The sequence below is a fragment of the Camelus dromedarius genome, chromosome 3, assembly GCF_036321535.1.
Source record: "Camelus dromedarius isolate mCamDro1 chromosome 3, mCamDro1.pat, whole genome shotgun sequence".
NCBI lineage: Eukaryota > Metazoa > Chordata > Mammalia > Artiodactyla > Camelidae > Camelus > Camelus dromedarius.
Genome location: NC_087438.1, coordinates 14,951,836 through 14,972,400, shown reverse-complemented (window position 1 = coordinate 14,972,400; position 20,565 = coordinate 14,951,836). Strand labels below are relative to the sequence as shown.

The following is a 20,565-nucleotide window of genomic DNA, read 5'->3' as shown; positions in this document are numbered from 1 at the left end:
TGTGGTTCACAGCCTACAGTTTACATATCCATTATCAAGCAGTGAACTTCTACAGACCCGCTGTGGCCCGCACACTCCACCATTTCATCCTTACAGGCAGGCTGCTTGCTCTTTTGGTTGCATTTCTTCTCCTTAGATGACTGAAGCTTAGTGTCAAGTGGGTAGCCCTGCCTTGAATTTTTGCCTATCCTTGTTCATTCTTCTTCAGCTTTAGAAATAGTAATTATCTTGTGCAATTCCAATTTCTGTACTCCTTGAAGTTCTCCATCAACCTTATACTCAAATTTAAAATTTAATTAAATTTTATTTTGAATACAAAATTTCTGTTCGCTTTACTGGTGTAGTTTCCATCTCCCAGCAGGATCCTGGCTGGTAAATTTAGTTTTTGTTTTTGTTTTGTGTTGTTTTCCTTTTTCTTACATATTTTTCCTGTTTTTGAGTTTTTTCTCAGGTAGTGAAATTTGTCCAGGCATATAAATACAGAATTGTGATTATTGATTTTTGACCCTATTGTTACCTCATTAGAATCTGGTGGACAATTCTGGAACCTGCACATCTGCATCTCTCACCAGATCTTCCTTACTTTTCCAGTCCTCTAGATTTCACTGAGAATTGTCCTGTTTTCACCTATTTTTCAAATTGAACACAACTGCAAATATTTAGAGTATGAAAGTTAGACTCTTTCTTATGGGGTAGATCAAATGTCTTACTTTCAGAATTCATGTATATTTTTATCTCTGATAATTATACTTTATGATGATGACATGGATGATGCTGCTGATTGTGATGTGTGTTTGTGTGTGTGTGTGTGTGAGTGTGTGCAAAGTGTGTAGGAGAGTGTAGAATAGCGTAAAGCCCTAGCATAGGATGATTTGACACGAAGACTTTTAGAAATTTCATACTCACATGATAGTTTTAAGATAATATCTAACTCAGATTGTATATATTGAATTTATCCATTAGGTTTGGTGTCACAGAACTAATATATTTTTTGTTTATTTTGCTCCATAGTTATTTATCTAAAGACCAGTCCTTATCTAATGACTTCACTCTTACTAACTCATTATAAATGAGTCAAGATTGTCCATTTTAAATCTCTTTAACAAAGCATTCAAAACTGTCAGCTCCATATTGTCTTTCTAGCTTTATTTTCCACTCAAAACACATAGCTTATCATACCATGACCTGAAGTTATGGGTCTTTTATAGCTGCGTGCTTTAGAAAATGTGTTCTCTATTCCTGAAGTGAATTTGCACCCTTATCTTTGTATAAAACTTCACATACTTTAAGTTGAAAAATTAACATTGCATATACAATTTCCCAACCCACCAGAGAAATATAGCTGCACTGCATGCTGCTTGTTCACTGCCCTTTATGTTTCTTCATTGTAGGCTGTACTATGTAATAGTGCCATATATTTCAGTGCCTACTTCAGTAGACAAAAAAACACTCAAGGAAGGCTATCTTTAATGAAATCAGTATATTGCTAAAGCTTTACAATCAGACATTTTTGGAATAAGTCAGTTTATATAATTGTATGTACATGTTTCAGAAAAGATAATATAATGTGAAAGATACAGTATTTTGCAGAGAAAAAATGAAATTTAGTCAAAAAGAAGATACAAACATACTCATAAATTAAAATTTGATTTTTAAAATTGTTCACAAGATTATTTTTCTTTCAAAAAATCCAATAGACACCAATCTATTTTCATACATAGATATATTTTTGACTTGAATAACTCCAAGTGAAGTTTCTAATTCAACAGCAACACACATTCTTTTCATAAAATTAAAATATAATCTTTAGATAAGACATATATTTTCTTAGTATTTTCACAGAAACACTAAAAAATTTAAAATGCTATATTTTTATAGAAAGGAAAGCTGAGACAGTGGAATTGTCAACATACATGCAGCAGATCACTGTAGATAAAATAATACAGTATACCCTCTATAATGTACCCCTACTGTGTTTTACTTCTTAGTATAATTTGTGTTGACATTGAACATCCTTCCAAACAACTAAATGTGCTTTGCAAATACTTTCTTAATGTTATTTTAAAAATTGTACAATATTTTGGCTCAAAAGTGTTAACATCATGTTGTAGAATTTTGGCATGGAATATTCCTCTATTGTAACTTTCTTTTTTGGTGATGGTGCCCTAAAAATTATTAATAACAGTTGTGAGAATAGGCATTTTCTGTGTTAAAAAAATGTACATGTTAATTCAGTATTTGGGGTTATTGTATGAAGTATAAAGGCCATCATCCATGTTTTCTTGGTAGATGGCGAGATCTTAAAAATGAAATTCAACATGGAATTGAAGGCACATTTTTCAAACCATCATACAAAGTCAGAGATGTCAAGCTTTCTGAAATCAGTGAGAAGAGAATAATCATATTTGCTTCCAGAAATACACAGCATCTTGGAACACATTGCAAGCCCTGCATGTTTCTTAATTGGCAAAGCAACTCTAGGCCTGAGATTTCTGGTCAATATTTTATTAACTACCTCTCAGGGGAAATACCAAAAAGGTCACAGAGGCAAGAAACGTTTCTCAATATCCACATTACATTCAACAGCCTGATGGATCCAGAAATTGAAGAAGACACAGAGATAATGATCTCAGAACACCTATAATACTGCCCTTTGATGCCATCAAGGAAGGGGAAAATATGAGGAAAATGAGTGGTTGAAAAGTGTTGGTGTTATCGATATTCAGTCTGCTCACTTAATACTATCTCTCAACACTGTGAATTCACATTTTAAGTATAAATAAGTAGAAGGACTGCACATCTTATAAAATTCTAACTTGCAGGCATACATAGTCAAAATGCACTAGAGGAATAGATTATGATTTTTTTCCCTCTAATTCATAATAGGATGAAAATGCATTTCACTGCCCACACTGACTTGGCAAGTCAACTACCAATGTTCAAAGGAAAAATAATGTATGTATGAAAGGAGAGAAGGTTAGTGCTCTCCTGGACAAGGATGAAAGAGGCCCTTGGGCCTGACAACATGCATATAGTGAGGGTGTTGCCACCTACTTTGAGGCATCTAAGCATCATTTTTGAGAGATAAATTGGGAGTTTGGGATTTGCAGATACTAGCTACTATATATAAAATATGTAAACAACAAGGTCCTATTGTATAGCACAGGGAACTATATTCAATATCTTGTAGCCTACAATGAAAAAGAATGTGAGAAGGTATATCTGTATGTATAACTGAATCACTGTATTGTACACCAGAGACTAATACAACATTGTAAATTGACTAGACTTCAATAAAAAAAGGAAAGGAAAAATCATGAGTTATTTTGTAAAAATTTGAAGTACATGCTAATGAAACCATACTATTAATTAATGTAATGCAGATGAAGCTGTCCTAAGGAAAAAAAAAAGTATATAGTTTCAAATTTTCTTTTTTTTCCAGTGTAGAGCACAATTTTTCAGTTACATATGAATATATATATATTCATTGTCACATTTTTTTCTCTGTGAGCTACCATAAGATCTTGTATATATTTCCTTGTGCTATACAGTATAATCTTGTTTATCTATTCTACATTTTGAAATCCCAGTCTGCCCCTTCCCACCCCCCTCCGTCCCCTTGGCAACTTCAATTTTCTTATTTGAAAACAAGAGTCCTGAAACTTTATATTTTATTTTTGGAAAGTAGAAATAAATGAACAGATTAAAAACAAGTAAACACAAAGAAGGAAATAAATGTTAAAGCAAAAATAACAACAATAATGAATTGGATACTAGGTGAAAAATAGAAAACAAAATTGACAATCAAAGTTAGTTTTTTAAATAAATTTTAATAAATTGTTAGCCCTCTAGAAAGACTAGAGGTTTCATAATGTCATTAAATTGGGCAAAAATTAAGATAAGATGATTATAAAGTAAATTTGCATTTTCTCAAGGCTAATCATGATTAGAAATCGAGGAACAATGTAGAGCTTAAGCTAAATATCTGGAATGATTTATTTCCATTTTTCCTAGGATATTTGGAAAACAGTAATCAATGCAATAAAAATGTAAATTATAGATCATAGAATGACTCCTTGATTAGTGTCCATCACATGGTTTCAATACAAATGGTTCATCTTATTTGCTGTGAATCCTGTGATAAGTTTAGTTCATTCAACTCAAAAAGGAAGAAGGCCAAAATATGAGTGGAAACTAACTAGTTAGCGTAAGGGGAAATAATTGGAATTCAATGAAGCCAAATATCCCTGCATATAAAGTTATGCCTTACACCTAAATTAAACTAATTAGCTAGAAAGAGTTAATGCAGCTTCCAAAGGCACTGTTCTTAATAGTGAAGAACAGTTTATGAACTGAGTGAAGCTGGTTCATAAAGTCTAAGAGGCTTAATATAGTCTGATCCACACTTCTTTTTTTACAGCTTAAAATCTTGAGGCATGGAAAATTTGTAAGAGTTCCCAAAGTTCACACCAGTAGTTAGTAGAATAATTCACCCAATTCAGTGTCCATTCTGCTACAGCACAACATTTTAAATTCAGTTTAATAGCATTGTTTACTCTACATCAAATGTAAAATCTTTAAAATGTAGTTTAATGTGCAATTTTCACATGTTAAAAACTGCTTGGCTTTTGCACAGTTACTTGTGCTTCATTTATTCCTATCCTGTTTCTTTCTCATCTGGGATATATATGCTATCTGGGAAAAAACATACATTTTTAGTGGTGTTTATAATATTTATATCTATATGAAGAAATAAAGGTAAAATAGAAATCTAAATCTTCCCTGAACTGTGCATGAAGATTATTACTAAATAATATCATACCTTTTCTCATCTATAATTAATTGATTTGTCTTAAAATAGGCATTTAGAAAAGTGAATGAGGCAATTATAAAATTTATTCCCCTATACTGAAAATTTGGCTAAATCTAAATCTTAAGTATCAATCTGATAGCCACCATAATAAACACAGTCTCTAATTATAGTTATCATGTGTTCCTGGAAACTATTTTCTGACTATAAATCTCTATAAACAAAATTATGATTGTACAAAGCCTGCTATTCTATTTATAGTCTAACCTTCCACAGATTAAGGTCAATCTTTGCCTGATAGTCTCACCAATATTTTGTTAATTTTATCATGTGTTTTTGATATGCCTAAGTGTGCTTGATATTAAGATAGACCCTGGAAATATATGAAGACAAATATAGTTTCATCCCTCAAGGATTCACATTCTAGTGAGAGTTATTTTATATTCCGAATTTCTATATAAACCACATATTTGACATATGTCACCTTATTTATCCTATCACCTTTGTCACATATCTACAAATAGATTTTCAGTGGAGTAATGAGATGGCTATATTTTTATTGTTAGCAGGAACCTAGTATGTTACTGTGAATATATTTGATTGCAATAATCAATAACTATATTTGGGTAAAATAGCTATTTTTAACCTAATAATATTGCTTAGTTTAGGCAAGAATAGTTTAATACTTATACAAAAGCATAAACCATACACATATAGAGATACATTTTAAACCAAAAATATATATATTTAAATTTTGAAATGGATGTATAGACTTAAGTTGATTAAGTATAAGTATTCTTTACATTGTTAAGGATTTACTTACTTACAGTTACTATGATTTAAATTAAAATAAAAAGGTAAACCTATTCTGATTAAAGACCTAGGTTAGCCAATTACTGCAGTGCACCCAAGAGTATATGTTTTACTGTACTCTTCTTTTCAATGGAAATGTTAATTGCCAGGAAACGAGAATTTAAATGAATGAAAAAAATGACAGCACATTATCAAAGCAATTGAGTAATCATGTAATGTGTAATTCTATTAAAGGTTTGGAAATTTAGTATGGTTTGCCTGTTGTTTGGCAATTATAAAACTGGCAGACTCATACAGCTATGGAAAAAAATATTGGTCTTCTTTTTCTGATACAGAAGAAAATTAGGAATATTTGTTTATTTAAAAGCAATTAGCTGCAAACAGGTATATTCTTTGCCTTAGATTTAATTATTTGAATAAGGCTGAAACTTTCCAAGATACACTGACTTCCATGTGACATGTTATTGGAAGTTGGTAATTTAGGAAAATCTTACTATATTCAACTGGGTATATTTTAATAAAAAATTGAAATATTTATTTCAAAAAGTATTAAAATACTTTATATATACATGTAAAATTGCAAGTTACTTATGAGGACTTTAGATTTATAGAAATAATTGACCATCAGAATAGAAAATGAATGAAATGAAAAAACTTAATGTGCCCAAACTTTCAATTCTATCCTCATTGTTTTTAGTACATGACTTTTATCTCCTGTTTCACAAAGAAAAAGGAAGCTGTCAGATAGTCAATCTGTTGAAAATGCATGACCTAACTTACACACTTACCTGAAATCCTATTCATTTTATGTGTGTGTATACATACATAGTACATACACATTACATAGAATGTACTCAATAAGTGAGTGTTCATTTATGCTACACAAATACATCCTCTTGGAGTGGAATACATTTTGAGCAAGTTAGAATTATGTAAGTAGTGACTTGCACTTGTTTACATCAAAAATTTTTGTATAATCTATAAAATAATGCTTTCTTTGGGGGCAATGAATTCAAGTTATAAACTGATGATCTCAGTAAAAAAAAAAAATCTGTCAGCGTTACCTAAATGTTTGAATGATATGCATAATTACAGCTCATTATTTATAAACTTTGTTGTAGAAAATCTCCCTTTCTCCTGGCTTCATATTTTTATATGAAGGGGGCTCCATTAAATAAATAGAGGTGGACCTTGTCCCAGAATGGAGTCACTGCTCTAATAGGCGACTTTGTGAGGCTAAACTGAGAATGTAGGAATTCCTCCTGCTCTCTTTTGCAAAACCTGCATGATTGCTGGAGAGGGCCTGTCTGCTACTACATTTAAAAACTATTACAGTCTCTTCCTCATGGAGGCGAGCCTGCTGTGGGGTTTGCAAGTGATGACAAGACTATGAGTGGATTTATGTTCAGTTTTGGGGTGTAGTCAAAGGAAGCTCATTATTACCATATTATAACTTATACATGAAATCTAGACTAGTCAAATTCATAGAAGCAAAGAGTAGAATGGTAGTAGCAGGGGACTGGGTGGAGGCAGACATAGAATGTTGATCAAGAAAAGGTGTACAAAGTTTCAGTTATGTAAGATGAATAAATCATGCAGATCAAATGTACAACAATGTGATTAATAGTTAACAATACTTTATCGTATATTTAAAATCTGCTAAGAGGGTAGATTTTAAGTGTTCTCATCGAAGAAAAAAAAGAAAGGAAAAGACAACTATACAAGGTGATAGGTATGTTAATTACCTTGATAGTGATTATAATTTCAAAATGTATACATAAATCAAGTTATCAAGGAACAAAATTCTTTATACTCTTTTGCATAATGCTCCTTCTCAACTGCTTCTTTCCTAAAAGGTGTTTTACCAGAGGTTCACCATAAGTTGTGATTCTAAAAATGCATGTTGGAATAAGGAAAAAACTTTATCCTACAGACGACTGTACCATGCATTATATATGATGTTGCAAGCGTCTCACACACTGCCAACAGACACGCTAACCTCCAGCTATACTGAACTTTTAGCTATTTCTTCATACTCAATTTTATTTATTTTGCTATGACTTTGTTTATGATGTTTCACTTATTTTATTTATTATCTATTAGAAAAAGACTTAATTCATCTTCACAGGCACAATGAAGGCCACCTCTGAAAATTCTTCATTGATGTTTTTAGTCTCTAGGCTCTTAGAGTGCACAGTGGACATTTCAATAAGATAGTTGATAGCTCCAAGTGTATTATAACTTTCTCTTTCCCAGGATATTGTGAGTTCATATAACAGAAATGATTTCTTATTTATTAGTATGTTCCTCCTTCACCACCTAGCCATAGCTCAATATATAAAAATAAATTAGTATAATAAAATTGTTTTTATTTTGTATTAATGTACTTGGTACTTGACTAAATATACGTATATGTGTGTGTGTGCACACGCGTGTGTATGCAGAATATGTATTTAGAATACATATAGGTAAGGAAGGGAAAGAAAAAAAAAAGCTATGAATTACAGGAATGAGATAAAAAGGAGCCAGAGTATCAGCAAATACATTGACTATGAATGGTGTTTATCTTACCTTGCCACTGGCTATGACAAGGGAAGGAAAAGTAATTCATTCTGTAACTTTTTTCTTTGTTAACCTTAATCATAAATTTACTTTATATATGCTCTGAAAATGATTTGGACTACAATGAGAGCAAACATGAAGTTATCTTTAAATGAGACAGCTTAAAAGTAGCATATGACTCATAGTATGAAAATATATAAATTAATTTTATGAATGTTAGTTTTATATTTTGTTTTTATTTAGAATATTAATTATCAGTCTGAAAATTTTCATTTATTCCCTCATTAACCAAATAAATGAATACTGAAGAGTGATAATAAAACATGTTCAAGCATAGCATAAATGTAGACTTTAAAATAGCAAAAACTTAAAAATAGTTTTGTAGTTACTTGGGAGTGGAGATCTAATAAGTAATAACAGGCTTTCTGCTTAAGTTAAAAAAAAAAATCAAAATCTAAGCATTCGTAAGACATACCTTAGTAGCCATAAGAATCAAAAGAGGTGGAAAATTTCAATTTTCCATGACTCAGGTGTGAGATATGACATTGATAGTTGTGCAGTATTAAGAGTTAAAGAGATGATAAATCTCTCTATTCTATGGCCTGATAAAACTTTCTCTGAAATATTTGCGTTCTATTTTGTTCAAAATTATACCTACAGCAAATTCATGAAACATCTGATAGCTATTCTGAAGGAGCCTGAAAATCATGTCTCATTAAAACTAATTGAAGGAGCAAGTAGGTTTACCCTGAAGAAGACGAAAGATAGAGTGAACTTAATATCTGAATGTAATATATTAAAAGCTCCATTATATAGAATACCATGTATGATATTTTCTAACACCTTGAGAAAATGTTAAAAAAAAAAAAAAAGCTTACATTATAAGGACAGACATTAATAGTATTCTACACATTCCGTGGGTCTCCGAAAATAGTTAGAACCAGATCAGCACTATTGGTACTCCCTTCACTATTACCAGGTATTTAGTTTAATCTCTTATTTCCAATTCTCATATTCTGTATATGTAAGTCTCATATCTGTATTCTTAGTGACTTTTAAAATATGCTTTAATTAAGTTCATCTTTCTATTATTTCATTTTACTCATAATTTTTCTCCTTCCCCATGACAATATGCTACTTATAATTGGAGTTTTTGTTCCTGTAATTTCTCTCCTATTTCTTTCCTCAAGTCACCACTTCAAAATTTTAATGCCATTTTTAATGATCATCTTTCATTCTATGTTTAATAAGCTCAAATACTATTTTATTTCTTTGTTTGCAGAATGTGTCAATTTTCATACAGTTCACGGTGTAATTATCTTTATTTCACCTATGCTACCAACCTTTCCTACTTATTATTTCCATGCAGTTAATTTACTTAGTTTCTATGCTGACCATTTTCCAGCAATGACTCTTGGAACTAGGTCATGGACAAAAACTTCCTCACCAACACACCATCTCTATACCTAAACCAACCAATACACTCTAGTATTGCTCTGGGTAAAGAAGCCGTCTTTCCTGAAGCAGATGAATGTTTTAGAATATTTTTGTGAATTTACTGCACAGTAACATTGGTTCAGCTAATTAAACCCACGTGTGGCAAGAGTGTAGACCATAAGCTCTGCATCCTGTATTCATAGTATCTGCTTATATGAAGAAAATTTGTCTGCTTGTTTTTCTCATCTGGCCCTACCACCCTTTGCAAAGTCCTTCACTAGACACACTCCTGGCCATATCAAGGAAAGATTTCTTGATTTTACCCCTCATGATGTATATTCTACTTTCAGAAACTGCAGTACAAGAAATTTTGTAAGACCCTGGGTACAGTTTTTGCTTCAATATTTAATTTGTACTATACTAGTGAGCATTTCTTCATAGTTTGAGGCTCCTGGTCATGATTGATTTCTCATTTTATTGCAGATTAAAGTATATTTGCTTGTTGGTATTCTAATTTTTGTTAATGTTTTGATGATTTTATCTTTGTATCTGAAATCAAAATACTGACACTTGACAAAAAAAAATACTGATATAATAATGAATAAAGAAACTAAATCAAAGATACATCTTGACATGCCTCATTGACATGCCCTAGACATGTCTGATGCAACGCATGGGAACCAGTCCATTGGTGTCTGAAACTTACAGGGGGCACGCATCAGGATCAGGAAAGGCCACTGGGAAACTGAAAGTGGTATGAGAACTATGGCTGTAGGAGGATGCAGGAAGGTCAAACCATCCAAATATCCCCACTTTGAGCCCATATCAATTTTCAGAAAAGTCACTATAGAGAGCAACATAATGTAAGCATTAGATTAGACAAGGAGTTTAGCACCCCAGGAGGATGAAATACCGAAAGTGAGGATGAAATACAGAAAGTAAAATGAAAGGATTCTGACAGTTGGATTATATTGCAGAGTATAAAACAAGAAGGAAAAAAGAAAAACAACAAAATCTGTGTTAAACGCATTGTATACCTATGGTGGGAAATGAAAACTAGAGAAAAAGAGAGAGAGAGGGACAGAGAGAGAGAGAGATCAGAAGAAAAATCTAGGGTCCCCAATTTTTCTTTTGAACATAAATAGTTTCAAAATCTTTTTTTAAGAAGTGTAAAAAAAACCAAACTTGGCATTAAAAGAATAATGCATCATTATTAAATGAGGTTAATTGCAAGAATATAATAATTAAAGAGTAGAAAACCAATCTATGTTGGTAGCATTATATTTGGAGAATAAAATAATCATACGCATGAACTTAAACAATAGTGGTCACATAAATATGAGGGAATCGTGATTTATGCAATAAATTGTTTTGGATAAATGAAAAGTATATTACTTATTTTATACATTAACCTAAATACTTACCAATGAACATATAATATGTAAAATGAGGTGATTCAAAAATAATATAAAATAATGAAAGGAATGGGATAAATATATATGTTTACATCATGGATTGATCTCAAATATGTACTGTCAGTGTGTCACTTCTATTTTATATCCGTGCTTATTTTTGTCTGCTTAATTTATCAAAGCAAATGAGTCAACATTTATTTTGTTTATAAACAGTTCACAATTTTCAACAGTTCTTCCTCTATTAAATCAGATGATTTTTTTATTTGTCACATAAAGATTCAATATAATTATATAATTATTTGAAATTATTATAAAAGTAGCTCTCCAGAATTGTCCAATTACTTATTGCGTTCTTAGTAATTCCTGGCATGATTTCATTTGGACTGAAATTGTTCTAATTTCACTTTATCCTTTTACCTCACACAACTCAGAATAATTTTATTTTGAATCATTCCCTGTAAAAACAATATGGTACAATTTTATCTTGACCAACTCTGAAACTTTTCATTTCATTTAGAGTAACTAAATTTATAATTATATATACAGAACTGTCTCCACATTTTCTCTTTGCACTGGCTGTTTTTTGTTTTTTGGTTTGTTTGTTTGTTTGTTTTTACCCTACTGTAAGCCTCTGAAACTCTTGATTGAAGACTTTTTCAGGCTTAACATGGGTAAGACCAAAATTTCCAGGGATATAAAGACCCTAGAGCTTCATTCAGCCATGAGCAGAAGAGGAGTTTTTCTTTCACAGTGACAACTCCTAGACATTGTTTCAAAAGCCTTTATAAAATCTTCCATCAGCACTGAGTGGATATCTAAAACTCGAGCTAAGTTTCAGCTAAAATAGGCAGAGAGACACAGAAAAATATGTAAGAGATGTAAGAGCTATGGATGATAGACCTACTCTGCCCAACTAGTCACATATGGAGACCATGGAAATAGTGGAGGAGAAGCGAAATTTGAAATAATGTGAGCAGTTTCCAAAGTTGGATAAGGAGTGAATCCATATATTAAGGACTCACAATGTATTCCAAGTAGAAAACAAATCTATAACTCACAAAGAAACTGTAAAACACTAGAAATGACTAATATTAGCTACAGAGAAGAGAATGAGCATCTAAAAAGGAGGAATTACGAGTCTAAAAGATGATTTTTAAGAGAAAAAATGGAAACCAGAAACTAGTAAAATATCTTAAAATCATTGTGAGAAAACATATACATAAGAAAAAACCTATCACTTAACACTACCGATAAAATATTACCAAGTAAAACAGAGAATATAATTTTATTAGAGGAAAGTATAAAGGATGTATTTCACAAGGAAATTAGTCACTGAAAGAATTTCAGAGGCAAAATTAAGTGTGAATACATAAAATGCTAAAAATTTCTGTTAGAATGTCATGTGACTACATTAGATGTATAAATGGATGTGACATAATAGCAGAATACTAGAAAACTTGCTGCTAATCAAGTATCTGATGGAGTATAAACACACAACCTTGTAAATGTTTTATATATGTGTGTGTCATAATATTATATGTATTTTATATTTAATGTACATAATATGTATTATATACTTATATGACCTTATATTTTTAATATATGCTTTTTGGGATATAATTTGTTTAATTACTGTCTTAGATGCATTCTACAATTTATGAAATTCTATATACCAGTTAAATGTATGTATCAATTTATATGATTTCAATTTATTCTTTACACTTTCTGATTAGCTAATTGTCTATAATATGCCATCCAATTTCCAAACAGTTGCTCTTTTTTCAGTTATCTTTTGTAACTGATTTCTAGCTCAATGTCATTTGTGTCAGAAAGATACTGTTCATGATTTCAAACTTTTGAAATTTAAGAATTTCTTTATAGACAAGCTTGTGCTCTAATTTTATAAATAACAATGTAATCAATGAATAACTTACTATAAATCGTCTTTTTAGAAATCAAAAATAAAAAGAGATATGAAGCATATTAAAATAACATTGTGTGTATAGAACTCTATGTAAATTATTTGATGATATACATCCTCAGGGTAGAACACATTGCTTTATTAATATACTTTTCATGCAATAAAGAACAAACACTAAAATCAGATGTTTTGTGGGATTTCATTGCACTATGTTCAGCAAGTATAATTGGGATTACTAGTACTTGTTTTAAGGAATTTAAGGGCTTAAGGTTTTAGAGCAGTTTATTGTTAAATTTTCAATATATTATATGAACACGTGAAAAGATGTTTTCCTTTAATTGTGGCACAATTTAAAATGTGTCTATTTGTTTAGAGACATTACATGTATTATTTAGTTCATTTTTTCTCCTTCCATTATTTTATTTTAGTGTTCTGATATAGAATAGATAATTACTGAGTCTTGACTTTGGTGTCTTTTGCCCATTTTAATTTGCTTTATGTATTTTGTTGTTATTTAAAGTATTTAATACAAAACATTCTTATCCATTATATCTGCATTATAAAATCTACTGTAAAATATTTGAAAGTTTAAGTTTCTATAGTTGTGTTTTCCCCTTAACGTTATATGAAATTAATAATCTGTCTCCATCTTATACTCATAATTTTCTGTCCTATTTTTTTCATACATTTACTTTCTTCTGCAAGTGTATATGGAATATTTAAATGTAAGTTTTTTCTATCTAAATGCACGTATCTCATTAAAATTACCTCTTTAAGATGTATATTTGGTATTATTGCTATTGTCTTACTTTGTTTTTCATTTCCTTAGATTGTTACTTCGATTTATCTTTATTTTCTATATTTGGGCACGTACTCTGCATTTCCTTCCTGTCTTTCTCATCTCACATCTCACTCATAACGGTCCACTGTGTCTCTTCCTATCAGTCCCTCAATTTTCTGGAGTTACTGGTGTCTCCCTTTCTATTTTCTGAGGGCCTTGGAAAGTTGGCCTCAGCTGGGCTGTTGGTAATATCAGTTGTTGGATTTGCTCTCCACATTTTCTCAGTTATTGACCTGAAAGTACTGTGCAAGGATTTATTTTATTCTGTAAAAGGGCACTGGATAAGCATTCAATTTGTGATGAACTCCTGAGTCTTTGCCAATAATAGTGGCTATTTGATATTTATATCCTCCCATTGTCAACATGTAACCACAAACAGCTCTTCTCTCCTCACTCATCAAAACAGACACAGACAGAAAAAAAAAAGGACTGTTTCTGGTTTTAGTGACAGCAAAAGATAAATACATGGAGATTTGGGGGGCATTTTTCTTTTAATAACATCTTCTCATTAGGACTCGCTGTATTTGTTTAGTACTGTTTTTCTTGTTTTATCAATATTTCATATCATTTTATTGGAGAGGGTAGAGTAGGCTATCTTATAATAAATATGTCTCAAAATATCAGTGGATTAGCACAGTAAGGTTCTGTCTCCCATGCATAGCACAGCCTTGTGCAGGCTGGCCCTTCCTTATTGGTGACTTGGTAGTCAGGCCATTTCATCATGCAGGTGTAGATCTGGAACACTCAGAACCCAAGCTCCCTGCTGAAGGGCAAAAGAGGAAGGAGACTGTTGTACAATGGGCCAGACCTGCAGGTGTTTTATATCACACATGCCTATATCCTACTAATCAGAATTTAATCATATGGTCCTGGACCTAACTACAAGAAACATGTGAACGGTCAGATTTTTGTATGCCCAAGAAGACAGTGGTTTGAATATATCTTATTATCTTTGACAGAGCATTTGGTTACCATAATTTTAGTCTACTTTCACACATAGAACATTCTCATGCCTTCCTGAGAGAGACAATATGAATTTCCATCTGGTCAATGATGATTACTCAGATTCCATGTTTTTAGGCACCATCAGATCCAGATGTGACTCCCTTTAGTCTGCAGACCTTCAAATTTAAAAGGCAATTTATCATCCCCTCTCCAGCACTCACACCCATTAGGCAGTGATGGAGAAGGCACAGGGTACACAATAATCGCCCCCATTTGGAAAGGCAAAGAACGGGAGGCATATAATAGTGATCAGAAAACAACCATGTAAATCCCACTGGGAAGCGATCTTAATAAACCTCTCAGACACATAAAATGCAAGTGAAGGAATTACCCTGATTAAACTCTGATTCTGCTCACTGGAAGAAACCCCTTGTCCTCTGCTCTCTGTGAATTCTGGCTCTGAACTCTTAGAACTCCTTGTTCATTACTCTCCTTGGCCATATCTGAGCTGCGGGATGGTAACCATGTACTCTTTGAGGGGTCTATAATGAGTCCTTCTTCTCCTAAAAGAAGGTAGGGGCCCGAAGTGCTAAAAATTTCGAATATTTAAAGTCTTTTCTGGATGCACTAATGGTTTCTTCAGTAAGCATGCAAAAACATAAGCTGCTGATCCATTTGTTTCTGTCACCTCAAATGCTTGTCTGGACAGAGATGTCAAGTGTATTTTACTTTCCTGCTTTCTGGTCCCATGACACTCTCATTTTCTGCTAAACAAACAAACAAACAAACAAAACATAAGCAGCTATCTGGAAAAAAAAATTAATGGGAGGGCCATCTTTAACATGGTATTTTTCCTGGGTTACTTTGTTAAACCAAGATTCTTTCACTGGCCTCTTTTTTTTTTTCCCCATAAAACTTCCATAAAATTCCATCTCAGAAACATTCTTCCTCACTCTTGGGAAGTCTTGAATTTCTAGAGTACCTCTTATCCTTCTTGTATCTTTAAAAATTCTGCCAATGGCTTCAAACACGTACTATCTTCCCTAATTCTCCAAGTCTTGTAAGCATGAAATCCGCCTTTAAATTTGCAGCAGGTGCCTTTTATACTTTCAGTTGCTTGTGTTTATTGCCTCGTTTCCCCTCTCGTAGGTGTTACCTTGCTGCCTGAATATAACAAAAAACGTTTTGAGATATAGTTTAATTTTTTTTAATACTGCAGCACCCCACCTCTGTATCAATTTATTTACTGATTAGAATAGAATCGACTTTCCTATGATAAGAAATTGCCATCTCCCAGTGTCTTAATTCATTCAAATTTTATTTATTAACTGCCTCATTGTTTACATAGCTGCTCTCTCTTAAATGATGATTCGGTGACTTCCTTCTTATAGCTGTGCTCCCTCACATGGTGCTTCCAAGAAACCAAGGGAAGAGAGGAGGGACCAGAAGTAGCGCATATTTAATTTCCCAGAACCTAGCTGCATGGCTTCCAAACTGACTTCAGGGGAGGCTTGACAATGTGATTTTCCTGCACTCTCAAGGGGACAACAGTGTGATGAATTCTCTGCCATACCTGCTTCTTGTGACAGTCAGTTAGCATTGGAGAATCACAATAATTTTTGTTCCTTTATCTGCTTTAACTTAAAGTAAGGGAAAAAAAAAATCCTTTGCAATTTTTTCAACTCCCTGCTAGCCATTATTCATCCATATATGAGTAGATGAGTTTCCTATTATTGAAGTAAATTATGTATCAATGTCCTTAGACCAACTACCCTTAACTCAATATTCCCTTAAGTATGTTTGAGTTTAGTAGAAGGCATAAAGTAATTTTGCAAATTCTAAGTAATCTAAAGTATTACTGACTGTTAGAGAACACATATGAAATATAAAGTAAAAGTGATTTACTTTATTTGTTTAACCAAATTTTATACATTTTTTAACCCCTTGTGACAATTTCCAGGTATAACTATTATTCCGCTATTATTCGTCCATAATATCACCCACAGAATTTATCCAATTTTACTCTTACCAGATGTTTTCAAAAACATTTTCATAGGTCATAGGGGCCTAATTCAATGACATCCTGTCTTTAAAACTTGACCCAGCTAGTTGAAAAATGTACTTTTTCTAACTAATTAAGACTAGTCTATTCAGAAGTGTGGTCGCTTTAATTAGATAACTGAAATAATGACTTTCTCTTCTCTCTGTTAGTTCCAAGATACTCCACGACTTGTGTGACCTGTTAGCTAATTTTTAAAAATCTACTGTGCCTGTAGGAATTGCCACTTTCCTTCTTGTCTTTGAGATTCTATCTGAAGATGTTCACACACGAAGAACAATAGGTAAATTCTTCAAAGGTCAATGCATATTTTTCCTAAAACTTTATTCTACCAAAAAAATCTTATCACTCCTCTAACAATCTTATCACATAAGGTAATGCATTAAACTTTAAAACAAGATTGATTTTTGTCATGGACTTAATGACAAAATCTTTGTGCAAACTTGTACTTTCTGTTGGATGCCAAGGTGACAGAAGAACATCATTCTCCTCTTTGAATCTAGAACATGTGTCTTTAGATATTTTTTATTTAGCCAGAACATGAGAAAATTACTTCTCTTTGGGTAAAATGTAAAAACAATACAGAGTTATTACTTTTTCCTACCCTGGCAATGAAGCCTTTATGCACACACAGCACTCTTTGTTTTGCTATTCTAATTAAGATGATATGAGCAACATTTATTAATTTGATGTGATGATCATAACTTGGATGGTAAACAGAGAGTCGCTTATTCATTTTACTACCAATTGTTGACATAAATATAAATTATGGACAGCTTTATCTGAGTAATAAATATTTAAGTAATTACACAGATTCTACTTATAATTTAGGCATATTCTGTTAACGCGAGTGACAACTGCAATCTCATTTTGGGGTTATATTAATAAAACATAATTTAAATTGGGTATCTTATGTTGTTTTCAGAAATGGCAATTTTCTGTATAAATGACTACCCCATTACTACTGTGCTTTCTAGGTAACCCTAGGACAGTTCTAGGCTTCGCCATTTTACTATTATTTTATAATACAACGAAGTTTCTTTTAGTTTGCTGAAACCTGAGTTCTTTCAATTAGAAGTAAATTATTTTGAATTTGTGCGAACATTTTCTCCAGGTTTTATAATGTGCCTACATGTTAATCCATGTCCGGTTTTGTAATTTGTAAGGCTCTGCTTAAAGTGAAAAATTGAGATACCTTCAAAAAGTAGGAAAACACCAAGAAGAAAGTGCCATTAAAGGTACTAAAGTATCTTATTTTTCCAGTGTCTCTCTCAGCTTGTAATGGTAATTTTTGCTGCTTAATGTCATTCTAAGTAAAGAAAAACATTACGTGTAAATTTATTACCAAGAATTTTGTCATCCATCTTTATAAAGTGAATTGTCCTTTTTTAATACAGTGAGGTAACCACAAGACCAGTGGCAACATCGCACACAACTCTCTCAGCTGTTTTTCATTCACCTCATGATAGGTGCCCACTCTACCAGCACAAGGTTGTGCAGCAGACCTCTAGAACGTTTTTATCCTGCATAACTGAAACTTCACAGTCATGGAAGAGAAACTCCCCATCGCCCTCTCCCTGGAGCCTCTGGCAAGACCATTCTACACTCCGGGTGTGAGTTTGACTGCTTTAGTTACCTCAGGTAAGTGAAATCTTGCAATGTTTGTCCCTCTGCTTCTGGCTTACTTCACTTAGCACAATGTCACCAGGTAAATCCATGTTGCTGCATATAGCAGAATTTCTTTCTTTTTTGGTTGAATAATATTCTACTGTATGTATATACCAAACTTGCCTTATTTGTCTGTGGAAATTTAGGTTGTTTCCTTCCTTTTGCCGTTGTGAATAAAGCTGCAATGAACAGGGGAATATAAATACATCTCTTCAAGGTCCTGATTTCAATATTTCGGGTATATCCTCATATGTGAGACTGCTGGATCTTATAGCAGTTCTGTTTTTAATTTTTTGAGGCATCTCCATACTCCTTTTCCATAGTAGTTGCACCAATTTATAATCCCAGAAACAGTATTCAAGGGTTTCCTTTCATTTATATCCTTGTTAACATTTATCTTTTGATTTCTTGATAATGACCATCCTAACAGGTGTGAGCTGAAATGTCACTGTAGTTTTGATTTACATTTCCCTGATGAGCAATGATATTGAGTACCTTTTCTAATACCATTTTATGTCTTCCTTGGAGAAGTGTCTATTCGAGTCCTTTGCTCATTTTTAATTAAGGATTTTTTTTTTGCTGTTTTGCTTTCTGTGTTTTTTGTATTTTGTTTTTTTGTTTGTTTGTTTTTTGCTATTGAGTTTAAAAATTTCTTATATTTTGAGGGTATTAATGTCTTATGAGATATTTAATTTATGTATATTTTCTCCCATTCTATAGGTTGCCTTTCTACTCTGCTGATTGTTTTCTTTGCTGTGCAGAAATTTTTTTCCTGATGTAATTTTTTCTGATGAATTTTTTTTAATGTAGTCCCATTCTTTCTACTTTTGTTGCCTGTGCTTTTGATATCATATCCAAAAAATATACATATTGCCAAGAATAATGCTGTGAAGTTTTTCTCCTAAGTTTCTTCTAAGATTATTAGATTTTCAGGTCTTTCATTTAAGTCTTTAATCCATTTTGAATTTATTTTTGTACATGGTGCAAGATAAAAGTCCAATTTTATTCGCTTGTATGTGGATACTCAGTTTTCCCAGTTTCAACCATTTGTTGGAAAGACTATCCTCTCCCATTGTATATCATTGGCACACTTGATGAAGACCAGCTGTCCATACACACATGGGCTCTTGTATGATTAGGTGACCAAGATGCCTGTTCTCTTGCTCTCTGTACATCCCCTACTCAACTAGTCCCAGATTCCGCAACACCCTACTCAGTTACCTGACTGACCTTCCCTCTTAATCATAAAGCCTAATCAGTAAATGCCTAAATAATTGTCCCTCACCATCCCCACCTCAGCTAGTGATTGTCTAATCTTTATTACAATCTTAATCTCCACTATGAGTTTATCAAAGGGAACTGCTCCTCTAGTGGTTTCACTGGTAACTGATGAGCCAATCTGACATCAATTCCCTTCAAAACGAAACTGGGAACCTCCTTCTTCTCCCTGTAATGAAGACTGCCGCCATGTTCTGCCTGCTGTCTGTGGTCCGAGGTGGGGTGTCACTCCAGGAAACTTTTTTGCATCAGACATGTAAGATTGTCTATCCATTAAACTGCTGATGTCTCTCTCCGTAACTCTGGGCTCTTTCTTCAGTCTAGAGCCTGGGCAGGTACAGGGCTTCCAGGCTTGTGGGGTGCAACCCCAAATCTATTTTTTTCATTGGTCTTTAAGTCTGTTTTTACACTAACATTATGTTGTTTGGATTACTGTAGTTTTGTAATATATTTTGAAATTAAGGAGTTTGATGCTTTTAGCTTTGCTATTCCTTCTCAGTATTGATTTGACTATTTGTGTGTGTGTGTGTGTGTGTGTGTTTTGTGGTTCCATATAAATTTTAATCTTTTTTTTGCTTTCTGTAAAAATTACCATTGGGATTTTGATAGGGATTGTATTGAATCTATAGACCACTTTGGATAGTATAGGTATTTTAACTATATTAAGTTATCCAATTATTGAACAAAGGATGTCTGTTTATTTAATTTTTCATAATTTTTTGTAGTTTTTAGTGTATAAGTCTCACTTCCTTGATTAAGTTTATTGCTAAGTATTTTATTCTTTTTGGTGCTTGTATAAATGGGATTGTTTTCTTA

The 20,565-nt window shown here is 32.5% G+C and overlaps 1 non-coding gene across 1 annotated transcript; it reads left to right on the top strand.

Moving 5' to 3' along the window:
* Nucleotides 1–2,955: 2,955 nt before the first annotated feature.
* LOC116152394 (U6atac minor spliceosomal RNA) lies at nucleotides 2,956–3,080 on the top strand. Its single transcript, XR_004136030.1, has one exon. It is a non-coding gene; the product is annotated as a U6atac minor spliceosomal RNA (small nuclear RNA).
* Nucleotides 3,081–20,565: the final 17,485 nt, after the last annotated feature.